Source organism: Callorhinus ursinus, unplaced genomic scaffold (genome assembly GCF_003265705.2).
Source record: "Callorhinus ursinus isolate GAN/ISIS: 27379988/994484 unplaced genomic scaffold, GSC_fseal_2.0 scaffold4, whole genome shotgun sequence".
NCBI classification, from domain to species: domain Eukaryota; kingdom Metazoa; phylum Chordata; class Mammalia; order Carnivora; family Otariidae; genus Callorhinus; species Callorhinus ursinus.
Genome location: NW_027397066.1, coordinates 85,027,865 through 85,037,027, shown reverse-complemented (window position 1 = coordinate 85,037,027; position 9,163 = coordinate 85,027,865).

Here is a 9,163-nt window from a genome sequence, read left to right as displayed (position 1 = left end):
ATTTAGATGACATAATGCCTCCCTTTTAATTGTTTTATAAATGTTATTTCTAGAGAATTTTAAATGTTACTTTTCTGTCTTTTCAGATTTTCACACTACTTTATATACACTTAATACATTTTCAAAATCCTATAAAAATTTTGAAAATAAAGATTAAACTGGGCGCCTGGGTGGCTGGCTCAGTCGGTTAAGCGACTGCCTTCGGCTCAGGTCATGATCCTGGAGTCCCGGGATCGAGTCCCGCATCAGGCTCCCTGCTTGGAGGGGAGTCTGCTTTTCCCTCTGATCCTTCCCCCCCCTCATGTGCTCTCTCTCTCTCTCTCTCTCTCTCTCTCATTCTCAGTCTCTCAAAATAAATAAATAAATCTTTAAAAAAAAAGAAAATAAAGATTAAACTACCTTGGAAATTTTGCTTTGCCATAGAAAACAATAAAAATAATAAGATTATGAGGGTTGTTTCTGAAATATATTGTGGGTTCAGTTCCACACCACCACAAGAAAGTGAGTATCACAATAAGGGGAGACAAATACATTGTTTGGTTTCCTCGTGTATATAAAAGTTATGTTTATACTATACTATAACATATTAAGTAAGTGTGCAATAGTATTATTTCAAAAAAAGTGTACACACTTTAAAAATATTTTATTGCTAAAAAGTGCAACAACAATGAGTTGTAAACTTTTGCTGGTGGAAGGTCTTTCTTCAGTGTTGATAGCTGCTGACTGGTAGGGTCGTGACTGCTGAAGGTTGGGATGGCTATGGCAATTTCCTAAAATAAGACAACAAAAAGTTTGCTGCACCAACTGACTTATTTTCACAAAAAAAAAAATTCTCTGTAGCATGTGATTCTGTTTGATAGCATTTCACCTACAGAATTTCTTTCAAAATTGGAGTCAATATTCTCAAACTCTGTCACGGCTTTATCAACTAAGTTTATATAATATTCTAAATTCTTTGTTGTCATTTCAACAATTTTCACAGTATCACAGAAGCAGATTCCATCTCAAGAAACTACTTTCTTTGCTCATTCATAAGAAGCAACTCATCTGTTAAAGTGTCATCATAAAATCGCAATAATTCAGTAACATCTTCAGGCTCTACTTCTAATTCTGGCTCTCTTGCTATTTTCATCAGATAGTCAGTTACTTCCTCCACTGAAGTCTTGAACCCTTCAAAGTCATCCATGAGAAATGGGATTAAATTCTTCCAAACTCCAGTTCATGTTGATATTTTGACTTCTTCCCATGAATCACGAACTTTGTTAATGGTATGTAGAATGGTGAATCCGTCCTTGAAGGTTTTCAATTTACTTTGCCAAAGTCCATTGGAAGAATTATTATCTATGGCATCTTGATCCATGGATCAAGAAATCATTTCAACACTCAAGTCTTTTTTTTATAGCAACATTATCAATAATAAACAAACTATGGAGAGAGCCCAAATGTCCATCAACTAATGAATGGATAAAGAAGATGTGGTATATGCATACACTGGAATATTATCCAGCCATCGAAAGAATGAAATCTTGCCATTTGCAAGGAGATGGATGGAGCTAGAGGGTATTAGGCTAAGCAAAATAAGTCAGTCAAAGAAAAATACCATATGATTTCACTCATGTGGAATTTAAGAAACAAAACAGATGAACATCTGGGAAGGAGAAAAAAAGATGGAGGAAAACAAACCATAAGAGACTTTTTTAGACAGAGGACAAACTGAAGGTAGATCAAGGGAGGTGGGTGGGTGATGAGTATTAAGGAGGGCACTTGTGAAAAACACTGGGTGTTAAATGTAAGTGATGAATCACTAAATTCTACTCCTTACACCATATGTTAACTAACTAGAATTTAAATAAAATTGGGGGGAAAAAAAAGAAATTGCAATGATCTGAACTTGACTTTGCAAACACAAAATCTTTAGATATTTCTCCAAATTTTTTCCACAAGTGGATTGATTCTGATTTATTCTGCACTGTTTCTGTTGCAAAAAACCTCTGGAGAGGTCTGTCTACCTGTCAGGTAGAGCATTTTGACTCATGAATGAATTCTCCTTCTAAAGCAAGGATAACATTAACAAATAGAAGAAAAACCCTATAGTGAAGAGAAACTTGAATTCAATTTAAATAAAATTGTAAGAACAGGCAAAAAAAAAACTATCAAGTAAAATGTCCTCATAGGTCCTTTGTTTCTATGAGAAATTGATAAGAACTAATTTCCACTCAAAATATATAACCAGTATGGTAATATAAATTAAATATAACCTGAAATATAAATAATTATAAAATATGTTCCCCTTTACTTTCGCTTTATTTTGTTGACTTTTAAGGAATGCTGATGTATTTTTTTTTCATTTCACCCTGCGTGTTACACTCTGTGTGATGATTTAACATAAAAAAACACATTAGCCTCTTTCAATTACTTTCCAACTAAACTGAGACCAAAGAGTGGTTGACTAAGGCTGTGGGATTTGCTTTTGAAACATCTGGATTTGAATGCTGGCCCTGTCAGTTAAGTTTCAAATTACTTCTCAGTTAGTTTCCTCACTCATAAAATAGAGATGTTAACAATTATGGCACTACATTTCTATATACATTTTTGGACTATATACATGTCTATAGTTGACCCTTGTACAATGCATGGCTTAGGGGCAGTGACTCCCTACACAATCAAAAATCCAAGCTTTTGACTCCCCCAAAACTTAATAGCTTACTGTCTACCAGAAGCCTTACCAATAACAAAAGCAGTTAATTAGCACATATTTTGTATGTTACATATATCATGTACTGTATTTCTACAATAAAGTCAGCAAGAGAAAAGAAAATGTTAAGAAAATAATAAGGAAGAGAAAACACATTTACAGTACTGTACTGTATTTATCCAAAAACATCTGCATATAAGTAGACCCATGCAGTTCAAACCCTTGTTGTTCAAGGGTCAACTGTACTATAATGTCTTATAGATGTACCTGAAAGACTTCTATTCAGGGAAAATAAATAGTTACATTTTAAAAAATCAGGGTATATGGGGGAAAAAGGATCAGGAACACTTCTCAAAATTTATACAATTTAGTTACAAAAGCACTGTCAAAACATACAATCAAACCTGGGGGAGAGACTTCGTACTATTGAAACAGGCTGGTCAACATGACTGGAGGCAGCCTCAGCAGATATTAAAAATGTACCAACATGGGGCACATGAGTGGCCAGTCAGCTAAATGTCTGGCTCTTAATTTCAGCTAAGGTCATGATCACAGGGTTGTGAGACTGAGCCCCACATCGGGCTCTGTGCTAGGCGTGGAGCCTGCTTGGGATTCTCTCTCTCCCTCTCCCTCTGTGCCTGAACCCTCTCTCAAAAAAAAAAAAAAATGCACCAACTTCCTAATAATAGAGTTATCATTCCCTCATTTGTAAATCCCATGCAAACTAGCACCTACAGGTACTTCAGTGTGGAGTGTTATATTTTTAATTGTTGGGATACCGAGGAACTCCAAGTGTTCCGAGGAAAGAGGATAAAACTTCCTAAGGGGAAAAAAGGAAAATATGTGTGTTTCAACCAATTAGGAAGTATATCAATACTATAAAAGTTAGGACAGCCATTTATGGACACACCTGTTGACTCCCAACTGTGTATGCAGCCATGGAATTAGTGGGATTGCTAACAACTTGTTTGTACAGGTTGGGTGAGGGAAGTACCTATGCAACATTATTAATATCATTTCAAAATAATTACAGAGGGAAAATTTTCATATCGATGACCAAATCTACTTTATGTGAATGAAGATTAAATACTGAGATCCTACCTATATGTTTAAAAACTATCGTCAATGGCTTCGTCTTTCTTTATCATTAATATCTTAAATGTATAAAATACATTAATGCAATAATGCAATATATAAAATTTGTGCATAAACATATATATATTTATGCTTTCTTTTGAGCTCTTGATCAACAGCTGAATACTACACTAGTCAGTATATAATAGTACAAAGATTAGAAAGTAATTTGTACCTCACAGTGTTAGCTATATTTGATTTTTTAATCTAACCAGATTTAGATTAAACCATATAAAATGCTGGTTTGATTATAGATTATGTCCTTAGAAATCTTCTTAGAACTCTAAGAACATTTTGGAATAAATGTGTATCCAGAAAATTTTGTGCACTATTTTTTTAAAGATTTTATTTATTTATTTGACAGAGAGAGACACAGCGCGAGAGAGAACACAGGCAGGGGGAGTGGGGGAGGGAGAAGCAGGCTTCCCGCCGAACAGGGAGCCTGATGTGAGGCTCAATCCCAGGACCCTGAGATCATGACCTGAGCTGAAGGAAGATGCTTAACGACTGAGCCACCCAGGCGCCCCAATTTTGTGCACTATTTTGAACAAATTTAACCTATTTTCTCTTTAATATATTTCCATTCTTGTGGAGTTTATGCAGTGATCATATTTGAAATGAAAAATTACACTAAGCAAAATGAAGCATACATAAATAAAGATATCAGCTTTTCCTGTACACACTAATTTCTGATTCCTCCTTTAAATGATAGTAAATGAATGTGTAGCACAGAAATTATATACCAATCATGGAATCCTATAATTTTACTGATTAACTTTGATTTAATTAACAGATAGGAGTTCTCCAAGGAACTCTTAATTTGAGAGCTAAAAAATGCTGAATTATCCAACTACCCCTACTCACACACACATTTAGCAGTTTTTAATTTAGAGTAATAGATACTTTAATGAGTTTTGAAAGATTAATTCTTCTCTTAATTATGTCACCTGAATCTTTTGAATCAACATGGGAAATGCCAGTGTTTGTAGATAACCAACAGATATCTGACCTACCACCCCATACTTATTTGTGTAGAACACTTTCTCCTCTTAGACAAAAAAATAAATAAACAAATCTTGATGTTATTAGAATTCTTTTAATGAATTTGTATAAATTTGTTTTTGTTTCTTTGGAAATTGTATCCAAATTACTTGAGGGTATAAATGCAGGTGGCAAAATTATCATCACTCTATAATTCTATGGAATTATATTATACACGCCTTTCATATTCTAAAATTCCAATAAATATACTTAGGAAATAAAGAAGGAAAGAGGTAGGGAGAAAACAAGGAAGGAGAGAAATAATTTACATTTTCAGGTAATGCTCTTCCCATTTTCTTGATTTAGCATAGTCCCAGTGAGAAGAGGAGATGGGAGAAATGAATCTTCAACTCAGTCATTCTCACCTCTCATTGTGTAAAAGTTCTGCACAAATAAATATGATTCTAGTGTTTCAAATGTGCATTTTGTACCATCTGGACTCTGAATACAATCTAATGCTTTATTTTTCGCTAAACTGAAGAAGCAGCAATAGATTCCAGCTTGAAGACTAGCTATTTTGTTCCTTAGGAAACACGGTGTATGCACATATCATACTTTATCGGTGATATGGAGGATTCTCAAGGGCCACTTTGATAATGTGATTTTCTCTTGCATACAAACTGTAGTCACTACTCCTCATGTAATCTGTGACTATGTTGTGCACACATATGTTTAGAAACACTGGTAGTGAGGATACTGATCACCTCAAAGTCATCACTGTGTCTCAGACCCAACTCTGGTCCATGGCTCCAGTCTTAACTGATAGCTACTCCAGTCCACTTTTGTTGGCTGGGTTTTAGTTACAAAGAGATTATCTTTTTGTTTGGTTGCTTGCTTGTTGTTTGGTTTGTTGGAGTATCGTTTGTGTTCTACAAAACTCTCATCAGTGTTATATCTGAGTCCCTGCATGTTTGAAAATGTCTTTCTATTATCCGTATATTTGAAAAAGAGCTTACTTACTGGGATAAATTTCTTGGAACACATTTTCCTTTCCCGAAGAATTTTTAAGAATTCCTTAACACTCTTCCAGCAGGTAATGTGTAAAATTTCAAGACCAAATTGATTTATTAAACTTACAGGTGATTTGACTATCTTTGCCTGTTGCATATAATATTATCTCCTTATCTATGAGCCCAGGGGTCTTGTAACTTCACTTGAATATGTCTTGACTTGATTTTTTTGTGTAAAGCTTGATTGGGACATGATGAATCCTTCTGAATTCTTAGTTCTTTGGTCTTTTTAGGAACTGTTTCCTGTTTTAGGTAAAATTTACATAACACAAATTCCACCATTTTAATCATGTTATTTTTTTAAAAGATTTTATTTATTTATTTGACAGAGAGAGACACAGTAAGAGAGGGAACACAAGCAGGAGGAGCGGGAGAGGGAGAAGCAGGCTTCCGGCCAAGCAGGGAGCCCGATGCGGGGCTCGATCCCAGGACCCTGGGATCATGACCTGAGCCGAAGGCAGACGCTTAACGACTGAGCCACCCAGGCGCCCCCATTTTAATCATTTTAAAGTTTACAATTCAATAGCTTTTTGTACATTCACAGTGTTGTGCAACCATCCCTTCTATCTAATTTTAGAACATTTAAAACATGCTCTTCAAATGATGGGATAAAAGCCCATCTTTGAAGATACTAGGATACAGTTTTTGGACATGCCAAAATTATTTTATGTTTATGCCTTTTACATCTTTGATCTCATAAATATAACTCTAAAATACATCCTTGTACATAAATTTTTGTCTGAATTTCTGATTACTTCCTTAGATCAAATCACTAGGATTGAAATTATTGGACTTGAAGAGTGAGATTATTATCAAGATTCCTGATATATATTACTTTGTATTATATCATTTTTCCACTGCCGTAGTAATTCATACACTGCATTGAGGGCTATTAACAACACTTAGTATTGAAGGGGGGGAGGAATTCATGGTTGTCTTTACTCACAGTCTCTCTATTTATTGCTTCCTACCCAGCACTTGATTCACAAAATCTATATACAACAGTTGAGCTGTCAGTCTCCAATTTAAAACCTTCCTTAAATATGACCCTCAATATTGTGTCCCTCTACTCCCCCCCACCAAATAAATTTAGTTCTTAACTCCCAGTACCTGTGAATATGACCTTATTTGGAAATAGAGTCTTTGTTGATGTAATCAAGTTAAGATGAGGTACACTAGTTTGGGGCTGACCCTAATGCAATGACTGATCTCATTATAAGAAGAGGTTAATTTGAACACAGAGAAGGTAATGTAAAGATACACAGGAAGAATGTCATGTGATGAGAGGGACAGAATTAGAGTGACACCATCTAGAAGCCCAGGAACACCAAAGATTGCCAGCAACCAACAGAAACTAGGAAGGAGGCATGGAATAGATTCTCCCTCAGAATTTCCAGAAAGAACCAAACTTGCCCACATCCTGACTTTAGGCTTCTAGCCCCCCAAACTGTGAAAGAATAAATTTCTGTTGTTTTAAGCCACTCAGTTTGTGGTAATTTGTTATGACAACCCTAGCAAACTGATATAAATGTCAAATGCTAATGCTACAGAGAGGTCAAGGAAGTTAAGGACAGAAAATGAGAGTTTAATTTATTATGCAGAAAATTGATAGGACAGTGCATTGACAGAAGAGTATTAAATATTTAATATTTAAGAATATAATTGTGAGTTAGGAAGTGAAAATAATGAGTTTAAATATTTTGTTAAAGAAGCTCATGTGGGAATAGAAGGAGAGAGAGAAAAGTGGTAACTAAAAGGGAATGTGGTCAGAAAAGAGTTATTTTAATGTAGATTCTTAGATGTGTTTCAATCCTAAAGACAAAAAAAGAGATGCTGAAGAGAGAGAGAAAAGAGGAGTTGTTGAAAGAACAGGTAGCACTTTAGATAAAAGAATGTTTCAGGAGAAGATAAACCACTCTCATCAAGATGATAACAAATAATGAAAGGTGGATGAAATGCACAGAAATGTGAAATTCATGGCCGATGTTCGTTTTTTTAAGATTTTATTTATTTATTTATAGAGCAGGGGGAAGGGCAGGAGAAGGGGAGAGAGCAGCATCTCAAGCAGACTCCATGCTGAGCCCCAGTGCAGGGCTCCATCTCATGACCTTGAGATCATGACCTGAACCAAAATCAAGAGTTCGTCACTTAACCAACCGAGCCACCCGGGTGCTCCAATTTGGCTGATGCTCTGAATCTTTTTCAGATAAATTGGAAATAACTTGCTGAGCAGAAGAAGGATGATGGAGAAAGAAGAAAGTTGAAGGAAATTTGGGATTTGGGGAAATGGAAACTGATAGAGCCACATGAAAAGGGTGTTTGGCAGAAAACAAGTATTTTCAAGGCACTTGTCTACACAATTGAGTGGAGTTGTATCGATTGCTGATTATTGATTGATTGCCAGCAATACTTAGTAGCCTGATCTTGTGGAAATGACCCAATGTAATTGCAAAGCAGTATCATGAAATAACAAAGGAAAAAAGTGTAAAGCAAGAGTCAAAGTGTGGACCATCAGATCTGAAATTCATAAGAAAGAAAAATAAATCTCAACACAGTGGGAACACCGAACATATCGAAACAAACTGTCAAAGAGAAGTTCGTTGTCAGAGAAATCTGGAATTTTGACAAACTTTTTCTGAACATAACTCCTCCACTAGCCAGCACCAATACCTGAAATTCTACCCTATTATTTTTAAGAGGACTGTTAAAATAAAAATACAAGTGTGAAATATGCCATATGGTTTCCTTGAGTTGTAAGGGAAAAAAAAAAAAAGAGGAGGAGAAGGGGGGGCAGAGCATGTCATCAGTATCCATTCTATTATTATAAATTGTTAGCAAATTACTGGGGCACGTTACCAATATGTATTCCAAACAAAAATATGGAGAACAAATAAAACTTGAAAGAAATGTAGTCTATTATACATAATAAATAAATAAAATAGATAAACTTTTCTCATTAGGAATAAATAACCAACATTCACATAAAAGATCATAATTTGGGGGTGCCTGGGTGGCTCAGTCTGTTAAGTGTCTACCTTCAGCTCAGGTCATGATCCCGGGGTCCTGGGATCAAGCCCAGCATCAGGTTCCCTGCTCAGCGGGGAGTCTGCATCTCCCTTCTCCCTTTGTCCCTCCCCCTATGCTCATGCTCTGTGTCTCACTTTCTCTCTCTCTCTCAAGTGGATGAATAAAATCTTTAAAAAAAGATCATAATTTGTATTAATATTTATGTAGTCAAACCAAGATTTAATCACTATTATGTAAAACCTATTAACATCTCCTA